The following is a 15,966-nucleotide window of genomic DNA, read 5'->3' as shown; positions in this document are numbered from 1 at the left end:
ACGCCTTAGAAAAAGGAAGCTTATTCCAAATACTTGTAGTAAAGCACTTAGAATACTTGCCGTAAAGTAGAGAAGCATATAGCAATCTAGGAATCAAAGCCATGTTGAAAAATGCCCTTAAATAGATAAACATCCCCTCTAAAAGCACCTGAGAACTGTTCTGGGCCTGGGAAAAAATGACTTCATTTCTCCCGGGCTCTGGACTCTACAGCAAAAATGAAATCCTCTGTACCACCCAACTGGTACCTCCCCGGTATAAACTCACATTTTCTACCAACACAGAGATCCTAATTATTTTGTTTCACTGCTCCTCTCAAACAACAACTGATCTTGAAAGATCTTTTGATCTTTTAGCTTCAGCTTTTTGTGGCTAAAATTGAACAATCAGATAAGGTTCTTACAAATTTATATTTATATATGTACATATGTATATATTACACACATATATGTACATGGCATATGTTATATATATATGTGTATATGTAAATAAAATTTGGGGCCCCTTGTCAGAGGGAAGAGGTCCATCTTATGTATATATTGATTAAAGTGGCTTTTTTTTTTTGTCTTTTAGGGCCTCACCAGTGGCATATGGAGGTTCTCAGGCTAGGGGTTGAATCGAAGCTGTAGCCACAGGGCTACACCACAGCCACAGCAACTTGGGATCTGAGCCATGTCTGGGACCTACACCACAGCTCACAGTAACGCCAGATCCTTAACCCACTGAGTGAGGCCAGGGATTGAACCCGCATCCTCATGGATGCTAGTTGGGTTTATTAACCACTGAGCCACAAAAGGAACTCCTGATTAAAGTTTTGAGAAATATCACAACTTGCATCTCTTTTAATATTTGGAAGAACACCTATGGAGGGATCCAAATTTTATGGCAAAATTATAGCATAATTTTTATGCCACAGTGGCATAAAAATTATTTTGAGCTCAAGACTTTTGAGAATCAACAGATGCAGAAAGAGACTTTGTCTGACCACCTCCCAACCTCCCCCTCTCTCCGCCACCTTATTCTACTATAAGAAAATTCTTGGGGTGAAGTTGCCATAGTTCTTGTCTTCTGGGTGGTTTCACTCCCAGATGGAGACCTAGAATGAAACTCCCATAAATCCCTTCTCTTAGGGAGTTTCATAGGCCAAAGATGGTGAAAAAGACCACTCATACCTGCGAAAACAAACATTGTTAACAAGCTCTCTCATCTCCCATTTTGTTCTCCTAAAATCCTATTTGTTTTCCCTAAAGAAACCCATTTGTTCTTTCCAAAAGACTCCTTCCCCTTCCCACACCGTTTTACCTATTAAATTAAACCCCTAACTTTTTTTTTTTTGTCTTTTGAGGGCCGCCCCCGTTGCACATGGATGTTCCCAGGCTAGGGGTCAAATCAGAGCTGTACTGCTGGCCTACGCCACAGCCACAGCCACTGGAGATTCAAGCCGTGTCTGCGACCTACACCACAGCTCACAGAAATGCTGGATCCTTAACCCACTGATCGAACCCGCAACCTCATGTTTCCTAGTCAAATTCATTTCCTCTGCTCCACGATGGGAACTCCAATAAATCCCCTAACTTAAGCTACTTTCTATGTGTGCTCCGAGTACCTATATGAATAAACATTGTTTTTTTCTCTTGCAAGTCTGGCTTCTGCCAATTTAATTCACAGGCCTCAAGGACTGCACTTACCTCCCTGATGCCTATTTATAGTAACTCATACATAACTTTTTGTTGTTGTTGTTACTATTTTGTTGCTATTTCTTGGGCCACTCCCGCGGCATATGGAGGTTCCCAGGCTAGGGGTCAAATCGGAGCTGTAGCCACCGGCCTATGCCAGAGCCACAGCAACGCGGGATCCGAGCCGCGTCTGCAACCTACACCACAGCTCACGGCAACGCCAGATCGTTAACCCACTGAGCAAGGGCAGGGATCGAACCCGCAACCTCATGGTTCCTAGTCGGATTCGTTAACCACTGCGCCACAACGGGAACGCCCAGAAAACTCTTGATGGAGACCACTTGTTACTTCTTTTCTACTTGGAAGAAAGAAGGAAAAAAAAAAACAAAAACTTTAATTGTGGTGAAATACACATAGCATAAAATTTACTACTGTAGCAATTTTTGAGTACAGTTCAGTATTACTAAGTATATTCACTTCGTTGTGCAATCCATCCCCAGATTTTGTCACTTTGCAAAACTGAAACTCCGTGTCCCTGAAAAAACAACTCCCCATTTTCCCGTGCCCCTAGCCCCTAGCAACCTCCATCCTACTTTCTGTTTCTACGAGTTTGAATAATCTAGATACTTCCTATAAGTGAAGTCTACAGTAGTGGTCCTTTTGTAACTGGATTATTTCTCTTAGCATCCTGTTCTTATGCTTATTCCTTTATTTGAAACGTTTTTTAACAAAACGAATACTCTTTCATAGAGATGTTCCAGTGTCCCATGAAGTTTTCTATGTCAGATTTTTTTTTTTCTTTGTTAGGGCTGCACTCAGGCATATGGAAGCTCCCAGGCTAGGGGTTGAATCAGAGCTGCAGCTGCTGGCCTATGCCACAGCCACAGCAATGCTGGATCAGAGCTTCATCTGCAACCTACACCGAGAAGCTCACGGCAAGGATGGATCCTTAATACACTGAGCAGGGCCAGGGATTGAACCCTCATCCTCATGAATACTAGTCAGGTTCTTTTTTTTTTTTTTTTTTTTTGTCTTTTTAGCTATTTCTTGGGCCGCTCCCGTGGTATATGGAGGTTCCCAGGCTAGGGGTCGAATCGGAGCTGCAGCCACCGGCCTACACCAGAGCCGCAGCAACGCGGAATCCGAGCCACATCTGCAACCTACACCACAGCTCACGGCAACACTGGATCGTTAACCCACTGAGCAAGGGCAGGGATCGAACCCGCAACCTCATGGTTCCTAGTCGGATTCGTTAACCACTGCGCCACGATAGGAACACCCTAGTCAGGTTCTTAACCCACTGAGCCACAACAGGAACTCCTAGATTTTATTTTTGTAAGGATGAGTTTTAGCTGCAGTGTGTATGTGTGCACATGTGTATATGTGTGTTCATGTGTGTATCCATCTGCTTTTGTGCATGCCTTGTGCCTGTCTGTATGTCTGTCTATTTTATTTTTCTTGTCCAGGCTGGTGCTTCACCATCTGAAAGGCTCTAAGTGGTTCATGTCATCTTATCTCACACGAGTCCTGTTAAGTCATGAAGCTAAAATAAAGAGACCTTTCTGAGACAAGTGAGTGGTTGGTTCAAAGTTGGATGGCAAGGAGGAGTTCCCGTCGTGGCTCAGCAGAAGTGAATTTGACTAGCATCCATGAGGACTCAGGTTCAATCTCTGGCCTTGCTCAGTGGGTTGAGGATCCAGTGTTGCTGTGAGCTGCGGTGTAGGTCGCAGACGAGCCTCGGATCTGGTGTTGCTTGTGGCTGTGGTGTAGGCTGGCAGCTGTAGATATGATTAGACCCCTAGCCTGGGAACCTTCATATGCTGTGGGTACGGCCCTGAAAAGACACACACCAAAAAATTAGATGGCAGGGCCATCCTGCTTGTGGCTGTGTTGTCTCCAGCACTGTTCTAGGGGAGACAAAGACTTGGCTGAAATCCCTGAGTGGGTCAGCCGTCCCAAGGTATGTGTTCTGTGGGCACCATATTCACTTCTACCCCTCGCCCCCTCTCAATCCCCAAGGGGGTGCATAACCATGGGAGGGCTCCCTATAAAACCACCCAAGGCCTGTGTCCTATGGGCTCTGGGACAGTGGCGTTATCACTACAAATATGGACACATTCGCGTCCCTGGCTTCCTTCCAAACGTCTTTCGATCCCTGCCAGGAGGGACTGAGAAAAATGAGGCTCCATCTTCCTGGAAATCATCTTATTTTTATCACTCTGATGCTGAGCCTCTGAGGAGGCAAGGCCTGAGGTCCCCTGAGGGGACCATCATGGAGGGCGGGAGAGGACAGTCCCGAATTCTAGCCCTGCCACTGCCGCCCACAACCCCGATGGAACCCACTGCCTGCGGTGCCCCACAGCTTGGCCCACGGTCAATACGTGGGCACCCAGGAGCTATTTACTAAGAAGAAGGAGTGAATTTCCCATGTGACCTTGGACAAACGAGTTAACCTCACCCACCTTCAATTTCCCTCTCTGTAAAATGAAATAACGGCCTAGAATGAGTTCTGTTTTTCCTCTCAACTTGAGTATTCTTTGATTTGAGAAAGAACTTTCTAAATTTAACCGTTATCACTTCTATGTCAGCATGTTCTGGGTAGAGATAAATTCCAAGAGAAGAGTTTTTTAAAATTTCTCTTCCCAGGGAAATAAAATTGTTTATCTCCTCAGGGTAACACTTCGGAGTTGGGGGTTGCATGGAGAAATGGAGCAGAATTTTGGAGATGAGTCATCAGCCTAGAATAAGAGTCTATAGCTGATTGCTTGTCACTGCCTCTGGTCACTTTGGGGACATCAGAACTATCTTGGAAAAGGAGACAGAAAGAGACTCTGTTAAAAAAAAAAACAAAAAAAAACCTCATTACAAAAGCGAGGAATCAAAGGTCGAACTGTGCACATTACCCCACAAGGATAATATGTTCTTATATGCACTTGAAAGACCACCATGCCTTTGACAGTTTACTGAGAAATATCCATTATATATAAATGGATATAATATGCATATAATTATTTAGAATATAACAGACTTTATATTCTATATAACATCCATTAGACAGGATTTTGATCAATTTGTGCTTAAAGCAATTTGCTTTAAAAAATAAAAAAAGAAAAGAAAGGAAATCTGTGATCAGTAAAGTTTTTTTTCCTCTGATAAGTCGATTGTTCTGTGAAATGCTGGGTAACTTACCATGACTACTGCCTTATAGCAGGACAATGAGACAGCCTGTTGTGGTCCAATTTTATAGCTGGGGCATTTCCGGTGCAGGCAGATTCGGCATAAAATGAAAGGATAATCGTAGTACTGTTCAAAATGATGTTATTTTCACTCCTGGAGAAGGATGTGTACTTGTTACCAAACCCTGAGAAAGACACAATGGAGCTGGGAGTACAGACACTTGGGAGCTCTGATTTGACCATTATTCTTTTCTCTAGAATTATCAAGCACTTCCATTATTTAGAAGCAATAGAAGGAGACACAGAAATTTGTTGGACGGATACCCAAGAGGCTTGGCACAGAGCCTGCATCTGGGGAAGGGGGTTGGTGACTGGGAGCCTGGAGTTGGGGTGGAGAAAGACAAACTTAGTCCTCATAATATACTTTTTATTTTGAATTTTTCAAAACCATGCACATGGCATACCTTTTCAACTTTCACAAATTGCTGTACATCATTACTCAAACTGTCAGGATAAAGTTTGATCTAAAAACATGGACCAAATTGTCAACAGGCTAATATGTAATAAAGCATAATAAAACTGTAGGATATAAATTGAAAAAGACCCCATAGCACGGTGAAAACAGCACTGGCACGGCAGTCAAGGAGGACACTACTCGGTCTGGTTTGGTTACTTATTTTTTTTTTAAACGCAATTTTATTATTATCATGATTTTTTAGGACCACACCTACAGCATATGGAAGTTCCTGGGCTAGGAGTCAAACTGGAGCTGCAGCTGCCAGCCTATGCCACAGCTATAGCAATGCCAGATCCAAGCTGTGTCTGCAACCTACACCACAGCTCACAGCAACATTCCATCCTTAATCTATAGAGCGAGGACAGGGATTGAACCCACATCCTCAAGGATGCTAGTCGCATTTGTTACCACTGAGCCAAGATGGGAACTCCTTCCACTGGGTTTTGATATTCAGCCGTATTACACCCACGTGTCCTGGGCCCTGCTGGGTTGGACCTGCCCTGGCTGTTCAAGACATTATACTCAATGAAGAAAGCAGACATGGGGAAATTTCAGACAAATATTGGGAAGATCCATTCCCCACCCTCCTCCCTACTGTGGGACGTTTCTTGACCACCCTAGCTGGGTGACACTGGGCAGGATGGCCTCACACAGCAGTGACCTGCGCCCCCTGGGAGTGGGCAGACAGAGGCCAGATATAAATAAGAATGCCATAATGTGTTGGGAGTTTGAGCTAAGTAATCTCTCTGGGCCCTTTTATTTGATTGTTTATTTATTTATTTATTTGTCTTTTCTAGGGCAGCACCCGTGGCATATGGAGGTTCCCAGGCTCAGTGTCGAATTGGAGCTGTAGCTGCCATTCTACACCACAGACCTAGCAATGCGAGATCTGAGCTGCGTCTGTGACCTACACCACAGCTCACGGCAATGCCAGATCGTTAATCCACTGAGCAAGGCCACGGATCAAATCTGCATCCTCATGGATCCTAGTCAGGTTCATTTCTGCTGAGCCACGACAGGAACTCCTCAGTGCTTTTTTAAACACAAGTCTATGCCCAAAGTCAGAGTGAGTAATCTGAATAAAAGATAAAGCAAGCTCCCCACTCTAGAACTTCATGGCAGGTGGTGTGTGTTGGGGGGTACTAACTGCCTTCACTTCTTTTTTTTTTTTTTTGCCTTTTCTAGGGCTGCTCCTGCGGCATATGGAGGTTCCCAGGCTAGGGGTCGAATTGGAGCTGTAGCCACCGGCCTATGCCAGAGCCACAGCAACGCAGGATCCGAGCCACATCTGCGACCTACACCACAGCTCACGGCAACGCCAGATCCTTAACCCACTGATCGAGGCCAGGGATCGAACCCGAAACCTCATGGTTCCTATCGGATTCATTAACCACTGAGCCACGACGGGAACTCCTAACCACCTTAACTTCTACTGGAATAATTTATAAACATATCTGGGGTCCTTCCTCTAATAAAAGAGGCATGAGAAAAGTTTGGCTGCTGCCCGCTTAATGGACAAGACCAGTAACAATTGTCCTACAGTGGAATGACTTCCAATAAAATGTTTTAAATTAAGCCCTTTTATTCTGAAGGAAATTTTACATGTAGGCTGGACCCCTCACAATAGCACTTGTTTGCTTTATTTATTTATTTTTTTTCTTTCCTTTCTTTTTGTTCACGGCCGCACCTGCAGCATGTGGAATTTCCCAGGTTAGGGTTCGAATGCGAGGTGCAGCTGCTGGCCTACACCACAGCCAGAGCAACTCGGGATCCAAGCCACATCTGTGACCTGCACCACAGCTTGTGGGAAATGCTGGATCCTTAATCCACTGAGCAAGGCCAGGGATCAAACCCGCATACTCAAGGACACTGTGTGAGGTTCTTAACTTGCTGAACCAAGAAGGGAACTCCGAATTCTTTTGCTTTAATAACAGCAAAAAGCTCAGAAAAGCCTAAGTGTTCTAAATGTGCATTTGTAGAGACACAGATTCCAAATGTTAAAAAATCTGGTTTGATCGACTATACCTGTGATGTTGTTATTTGTGGACCTTGATCCCAATGCTGGAGCTTCCTCTCCTCTGGCTGAACAGTAGCTCTCTGTTCCTCACCTCATTTTCTTTTCTTTTTCTTTTTCTTTTTTTTTTTCTTTTCTTTTCCTTTCTTTTCCTGTCTTGTCTTATCTTGTCTTGTCTTTTTAGGGCCGAACATATGCCATGGGGTTCCCAGGCTAGGAGTCAAATCAGAGCTGCAGCTGCTGGCCTGCGCCACAGCCACAGCAATGCAGGATCCAAGCCACATCTGCGAACTACGTCACAGCTCATGGTAACTCCAGATCCTTAACCCACCGAGCAAGGCCAGGGACTGAACCTGTGACTTCATGGATACTAGTCAGATTCATTTCCACTGAGAGACTCCTGAGGAACTCCCCTTCTAAACTCATTTTCATCTGAAAGCACCTGTGAAAATTTTTTGGTTTAAACTTGAAGATGCAGGGTCCAAGGAGAGAGTGGGAGATGAAAGGGAGATGACAGCCTGTAAAAGGAAAAATAACAAGTAAACAATAGCAGTAATAATAAAATGGGGGAGTTCCCATCGTGGCTCAGTGGTTAACGAATCCGACTAGGAACCATGAGGTGGAGGGTTCAATCCCTGCGGCTACAGCTCTGATTTGACCCTTAGCCTGGGAACCTCCATATGCTTTGGGAGCGGCCCTTCTAGGCAAAAAGACCAAAAAAAAAAAAACCTAGAAACTCAGGTTGGCCTATGTTCCCTCAAGGGTCTTACAGTACAGTTGGTAAATCAGATCATTTTTATGAAGTTACGTGGTAATATAGGTTGTTATTAAATTGGAGGTACAGATAATAAGGAATTTAGAGGGAGTGTTCCCTGAGATCTGCTGTCAGACATTTAGGAATGCTGGGGGTGGAGATACCTGCATATGTTTAAGGTAAGAACAAAAGCCAGCTGAAGACTGAAAAGGAACAAAGCACATTGGGGTAAAGCATTCAAGAGAAGTTTAGACTAAAGTTTCTCTTTTTCTGGTCCTTCAGGCAGCTGCTTCTGGAGCTGTTCCCCTTGTCCATCAGTGCAAGTTCAAAAGAAAATGATGTGGGGGAGCTCCCGCTGTGGCCCAGTGGTTAATGAAACTGATTAGTATCCATGAGGACTCCTGTTCCATCCCTGGTCTCACTCAGTGGGTTAAGGATCTAGCGTTACCATGAGCTATGGTGTAGGTCACAGACGTGGCTCGGATCCACTGTTGCTATGGCTGTGGTGTAGGTCGGCAGGCAGCTGTAACTCTGATTCGACCCCTATCCTGGGGACCTCCATATGTTGCAGGTGCAGCCCTAAAAAGACAAAGAAAAGAAAAGAAAAGAAGATGATATGGGGGAGTTCCTGTCGTGGCACAGTGGTTGATGAATCTGACTAGGAACCATGAGGTTGTGGATTTGGTCCCTGGCCTTGCTCAGTGGGTTAAGGATCCAGTGTTGCCGTGAGCTGTGGTGTAGGTTGCAGACGTGGCTCGGATTCCACGTTGCTGTGGCTCTGGTGTAGGCTGGTGGCTACAGCTCTGATTCGACCCCTAGCCTGGGAACCTCCATGTGCCGTGGGAGCGGCCCTAGAAAAGGAAAAAAAGACCAAAAAAAAAAGAAAGAAAAGAAAATGATGTGGTATTTGCACAAAAGTACCTGGGCACCTTTTAGAGCCTCCCGATGGAAAGAACTCCAGTGCTCAAAATACGTCATTAGCAACTTCATGATGGGCAAAATTCAGGAAATGCAGCTGCTCTTGGGGCCAAATGTGACTGAGCAGTGGATGCATCTTCCCTGAAGATGATGTTCACACCTGGATGTGGGGGGCCCAGGGTTCACCAGTTCAGCACAATGATGGGGAAACCAGTATGGACAAAAGGTCATATCATCCACAGGATTAAGAATGACACCCCAGAGTTCCATACAGCGGCTCAGTGGATTAAGAACCCAGCTAGTATCCATGAGGATTCAGGTTCCATCCCTGGCCTTGCTCAGTGGATTAAGGATCTGTCATTGCTGCAGGTTTTTTAAGTTGAAGATGCAGCTCAGATCCTGTGTTGCTGTGGCATCTTCCCGCAGTTGCAGCTCCGATTTGACCCCCAGCCTGGGAACTTCCAGATGCTGCTGATGCGGCTCTAAAAAGAAAAAAAAAATTACTCAAATGAACCTATTTACTAAAGAAAAGCAGATGCACAGACAAGGAGAACAAACTTTTTGTTGTCAAAGGGGAGGGGTTTGGGGAAGCGGTAGAAAGGGAGGTTAGAGCTGGCAGATGTAAGCTATTATACAGGCAGGGGATAAACAAGATCCCACTGCCTGGCACGGAGAGCTATATTTAATGTCCTATGATAAGCCATAATGGAAAAGAATACAGTTATAAAAGAGTGTGTATATATGGATAACTGAATCACTTTGCTGTACAGCAGAAATGAACACAACATTGTAAATTGACTCTGCTTCAATTAAAAATTTAAAAAGTGAAGACATAAATAAGAGAAGTAAAATAAAAGTACCAAGTATAGGCGACCCCAGTGTAGCTCAGCCGGTTAAGAACCCGACATAGTGTCTGTGAGGATGTGGGTTTGATCCCTGGCCTCTCAGTGGGTTAAGGATCCTGCATTGCCACAAGCTGCAGCATAGGTCACAGATGCTGCTCAGATCTGGCATTGCTGTGGCTGTGGTGTAGGCCGGCAGCTGCAGCTCCAATTCAACCCCTAGCCTGGGAACTTTCATCTGCCATAGATGTGGCTATAAAAAGAAAAAGAAAACCCCAAAACCAAGTATAAAAAATAATGTTTTACCCTTCTGCCATGCCATGATGTGGAAAGATATTGACTACGCCATCCACGAGGCTTTTCACGTAGAGAGTGATGGGATCCCCCCTGCAATCTGGACAGATAAACCCCATGAGGCTGATGTTATCATACATTTCACACAAGGAGCTCCCAGGGACTCCCATCCTTTTGATGGACAAGGTGGAACCATCACCCATGCTTATGGACCCAGAGCTGCTACTGGAGGAGGCTTGCATGTGAGGAGGCTGAAATCTGGATTTAAACACACCAAAGGCATATGTTTGTTTCTTGTTGGTGTTTGTGAGTCTGGCCATTCCAAACAGCAAAGGCTATTATGTTCCGTCTCTCTATTATGTGGATTCAACAGGTTTCACCTCTCTGCTGATGACCTCTGTGACATTCAGTCTCTCTCTGGAGACTCATAAAAGCACCAAAATATGTCACAGCCTTAGACTGTGGAACCAGTCACCTGTGGCCTCAATTTGACTGCTGACATCCCCACAACTGGAAGAAAAACCTTTTTCTTAAAAGATGGGATCTTGGAGATCCCATCATGGCTCAGCAGAAACAAATCTGACTAGCATCCATGAGGACACAGTTTTGATCGCTGGCCTTGCTCAGTGGGTTAAGGATCTGTTGTTGCTGTGAGCTGTGGTGTAGGTCGCAGACACAGCTTGGATCTGGCCTTGCTGTGACTGTGGTGTAGGCCAGTAGCTACAGCTCTGATTTGACCTCTAGCCTGGGAACCTACATATACCTCGGGTATGGCACTAAAAAGACAAAAAAAAAAGGGGGAGGGGCTCTTTTTTCTTTTTTGGCCATGCCTGGAGCATGAGGAAGTTCCAGGCCAGGGATCTGCAGTGACAATGCCAGATCCTTAACCCACTGTGTCACAAGAGAACTCCTCAAGATGGAGTGGCTATAGCTCCAATTTGACCCCTACCCTGGGAACCTCCATATGCTGCTGGCGCACCCCCGCCAAAAAAAAGAAAGAAAAAAAAAACCCACAGCCAAACAATACCAATAGTACGCCTTGTCTGGGCTTCCCTGATGCCGAAATTGCTGCTGCTGTTTTTAATCCACTCATCAATAAGACCTACCTCTTTGTGGATAAATGATATTGGAGGTGAGATGAGAGCGGGTGGATCTTGGTTAGCCCATATTGATTATGGGAAATTTGAGAAATTTTCAGGAATTGGACCTAAAATTGATGCAATCTTCTACTCCAAAAGATAGAACCATTTCTTCCAAGGATGTAATGAACTTGAATCTGACAAGTAATCCGTTGTATCACCAAAGCCTAGAAAGCAATAGTGGTTTGGTTGTTAGGAATGGTGTAACTAACAGCATGTATCAATTTGCTTCACTTATTGTATATTTATTGCATGTGGGTTTTGTGCCTGACATGCCTTTATATAGTAGTACCTTAAAATAAGAAGGTAACATTTTTATATAGACTGTAGATTAATGATTATGAAAAATAAAAACCGAATTTTTATAACATTTTCTAATTTTGGAAACCTCCAGGATATAATCTCTTTGTTTTCAATTTTTCCCACGAAGTTTGAAACTAGAAACCCTCAAAGGCCTTTTGGCAAATCCTCAATAGGTGGTTCCTAAAATCCTCAGACTGAGAGATTATAATTACCCGTCTCTGATTTGCCTCAAATTACAAAAAGACATTTCAATGACCATTACATTTTCAATAAGAGCAAATTTTTTTTTTCTTTTTACAGCTGCACCTGGGGCACATGGAAGTTCCCAGACTACAGGTTGAATTGGAGCCACAGCCACTGGCCTACACCACAGCCATAGCAATGCCAGACACAAGTCACATCCGTGAGCTACGCCACAGCTTGTGGCAACACTGGATCCTTAATTCACTGAGCAAAGCTAGGGATTGGACCCTCATCCTTAGGGACACTATGTTGGGTTCTTAAGCTGCTGAGTCACAGTGGGAACTCCCATAATTTTAATTAAGAGTGAAAACAGAACACACCTCAGCCCTTAAAGAAAAATGACAATTATGTCAGTACACCATTTAAATGGTGATAATATAATTTTATTTGGTTTCAAGGTTGACTTTTTAAATATTGTATATAAAGTATAAATAAATTACAACTTGGAAAGGAAAAAAAAAAAAACAACCCAACTGGATCAGTGTTCTGTTGGGATCCCCTAATCCTGTGCCAAAGGTACCATCTCCTTGGCTTTGACCTGTTTGGGATTCCTGATCTCCACCCCCTGTTCATCCTGGGCCTGCTGAGCCTCAGACTCCAGTGACCAGCCTTGGCCTTTGCTGGTGGATGTCCCCAGGGAGGCCCTCCTAGGATGCAGCTCCACCTCCATCTTACCTGTGGGGCAGAGACAGGAAGCAACTGGCCTTGGGTCCTGTGGGCAGCTTAGGACATAGGCAAGTGTGGGATCAGAGGAGGGTATTTCAGGCAGGAAGAAAGAAGGATCTGAAGAAAGATGCAAATGGAAAATGGGAGAGGTGTTTGGGGGGATGTGTGCTGGTGGGTCTGCCTGGAACTGGTAGTTTGCAGTGGGGAACAAGGAAATAAGGCTGGAAAAGGAGCTCAGAGTTCTATGCATGGATGCTTTTGAATGCCAAGGCAAGGCCTTTAAGACCCAAAGACATATCAGTACTGATGCTCAACCTCTAGGCACAGTAAAGAAATAAAACGCTGGGGGAAGAAAGATACCATTACCTGCTGATGTCTAGTTGCTGGATCTTTTTGCACAGTTTTGTGGTCAGGCTCTTTGAAAAAGAAAGGGGCAAAAACTTGTGTGTTCACTCAGTTCTCCTAATATAGGAGGCAAACCCACATTTCACACAGTTAATAGAATAAGGGATTCTCAAGGTGAGAAAGGGTCTTAAAGCCCTGAGGCTCCATGACCTTATCCATTGTTTTAAGAACCTGCCACATCCAATAACTGCGCATCTGAACTAGGCTTGGAATCTTCCTGTGTCGAGTGGCTCCCTACCTGTCAGAGCAAGCTGCAGTCTTCATCTGGTTTAGCGGGTTCAGCCTGCTTGGGGGTCTCCGGAGCACCTTCATTTCCTCTCACACACACCTAGACTTTTTCTCCTCTCCTCCCCCTCACCTTCCCAGGTTGAACATCTTCAGGTCCTTGAAATCTTTCTCCTGTGATATGATGTTGAGTTTCTCACTTTTTGTCGTTGCAAGATCTTCCTTTCTAAAGAATGCTCTTTGAGGAGTTCCCGTTGTGGCGCAGCAGAAATGAATCCGACCAGGAATCATCAGGTTGCGTGTTCGATCCCTGGCCCCACTCCGTGAGTTAAGGATCCGGCATTGCCATGAGCTGTGGTGTAGGTCGCAGACGCGGCTCGGATCCTGTGTTGCTGTGGCTGTGGCGTAGGCCGGAGGCAACAGCTCCAATTAGACCTCTAGCCTGGGAACCTCTATATGCTTCCAGTGCAGTCCTAAAAAGACAAAAAAAAAAAAAAAAGAATGCTCTTTTATGGGTATGGACCGGAGGAAGCATTTATACAGGTTTTAAAATTTTTTTACCAGACATAATATACATATCATAAACCTTGCCAATTGTAAGGTATATTTCAAGTGCTTCCATCCCCCCCAAAAAATTTGCCTTGGGCTAATTTGCAGTCACTCCCCCTTCCCACCCCAGCTCTAGGCAATCACTGATCTGCTTTTTGTCTCTATAGTTTGGGGCTTGTTTTTTTGTTGTTGTTTCTTTTTTTTAGGGTTGCTTTCTTTTTTTTTTCTTTTGGCCGCATCCATGGCATATGGAAGTTCCCAGGCCTGAGACTGAATCCGAGCTGCAGGTGTGACGACACCAGAACCTTAACTCAATTAGACAGCCTGGGGAATCAAGCCTTTACCTTCAGCTACTGTAGAGACAACACTGGATCCTTAACCTGATGTAATGTGTCACAGTGGGAACTCCAGAGTTGCTTTTTATATAAAAAAATTTTTTTCTATCAGCCATCTGAGAGCCCATGGAAACAGCTTTGTATTCTAGAACAATTTCTTTAAGATGGTTGTTTTTTATTTTTTGTTTTTGGGGGTTTTTGCCTATAGATGCAGACAGGGTTAATAAAAATGAATGAATGATTGTTCTATAGTGGGTTATTATACAGTTTATCTTCCTAATCACTAAAGATTAGTGATTATACAAATACAGCTACCAGAGGGTCTCCCAAAATATCCTCTTGATCTCCAGTCCAAATATAGAGCACTGAGTGGATGATAGATCCAATGCTGTGTGGCGCTTTGGACGATTTTGATGCCCTGCTGGGGGTCACAGAGTGAGGGTGCCACGGAGCACAGAAGCCTCCTGCTTAGGCTCCACATCGCCTCCCAGAGCTTCCCAGCTCAGATCGGCTTGGTGTTCTTCCTCCTCGCTGGAAGGAGCTCACGTCCATCTCGTCCCCTAACCTGGATCCCATCCACTCCGCAAGATCCAGCCCAGGTCTCCGATGCTCTCACTGACCACACACTGGGTCAAACATGTTCCAACACCACCCATGTCAATCCCCCATGACACTGCACATGACCATAAATGACTTGAGAGTGGGGACCTTGTCATTGCGCCCCCCCTCTGCTCCCACAGCCTTAGATGATGGCCCGTTCTGATCCCTGACCCTGACCCCTGATTTCTTCCTCCTTAGAGCTCCTCAAGTCTTTGAACTTCTCTCTCTATTTTCTGCCTCAGTTCACAGTCCTCTGAGTGCTTCATTATGTGTGTGTCCGGGGCAGGGGGGTGCTGTGGCCAGTAGCTTCCTCTTCTTTAAGTCTTCCTTCAGGAGCGACACAGTGCCTTGTACACAACACCAACAACGACAAAATTACAATCTCCCATGTTTGCACATTGCATCGAGGTTTCTGAAGCTCTTTCATATCCATTCTGCGATTTGACCCCAAGGCAATCCTGTGACAACGGTGTGATTATCATACTCCTTTTACAAACAGGAAATCTGTGCCCAGGGTCTTCGCTTCTAAGATATTCTGATGCAAAGTGCCGGCACTCAGCCACAGTGCCCTACGACTTGATAAATCTTTGTTGAATTGATTTCATGCTACTTGGTTGGTGGTGTCGATGTGGATGAGGGGACAAGAAATAAGGAGCAGCTTTGGCTTGTTCTTTCTTGCAGCTTTTGTTGCTGTTCATGTATTCATTATATATTAATCCACTTATTCATTCAATGGACAAGTACCAAGTGCCAACCTCATTCCAGTGCCAGGCACTGGTTAAGCACTGGAAATGCACAAAAAGTTTCAGACACTGCCCTTTGGTTGCTGGTCAAGTTGTGAGGGAAATGCACAAGTAAACCCACAGCTGAAACATAAAAATGCATAGTGTTAGGGCTGTGGGAGCCTGGAGGGGATCTTTAAGTCAGCCTGGAGATGTTAGTGAGTGTTTCTCAGCAAAGGCACCTCCTGGACTGTGAGTCTTGAATTGCAGGCAGGAGTCAACCAAGGTTTTCTCAAGTGAGGAAAGGATGTCTCAGACTGGATGAACAACAGTCCCGATGACTGGGGGATTTGCTCTGGGTCATACTGAAGTCTTAGGAGGCTAGGAAGCTGTGTGGTCCAGTGTTTAAAGGCTTCATTGTCACATGCACTGAATTTGAATTCCACCACTGTCATTAATTACCTGTGTGACTTTAAACAAGTCACTCACTTTCTTACTCAGACCCTGACTTTCCTTATCTGTGAAACAAGTAAAAGTCATCTCTAGTGGACTGTTGCGAGGCTGGTAAGCGAGGCTGGGGTTAAAGCACT

Source organism: Phacochoerus africanus, chromosome 15 (assembly GCF_016906955.1).
Source record: "Phacochoerus africanus isolate WHEZ1 chromosome 15, ROS_Pafr_v1, whole genome shotgun sequence".
NCBI lineage: Eukaryota > Metazoa > Chordata > Mammalia > Artiodactyla > Suidae > Phacochoerus > Phacochoerus africanus.
The sequence above is the reverse complement of the archived record's forward strand: the minus strand, read 5'-3'. Positions refer to the sequence as shown.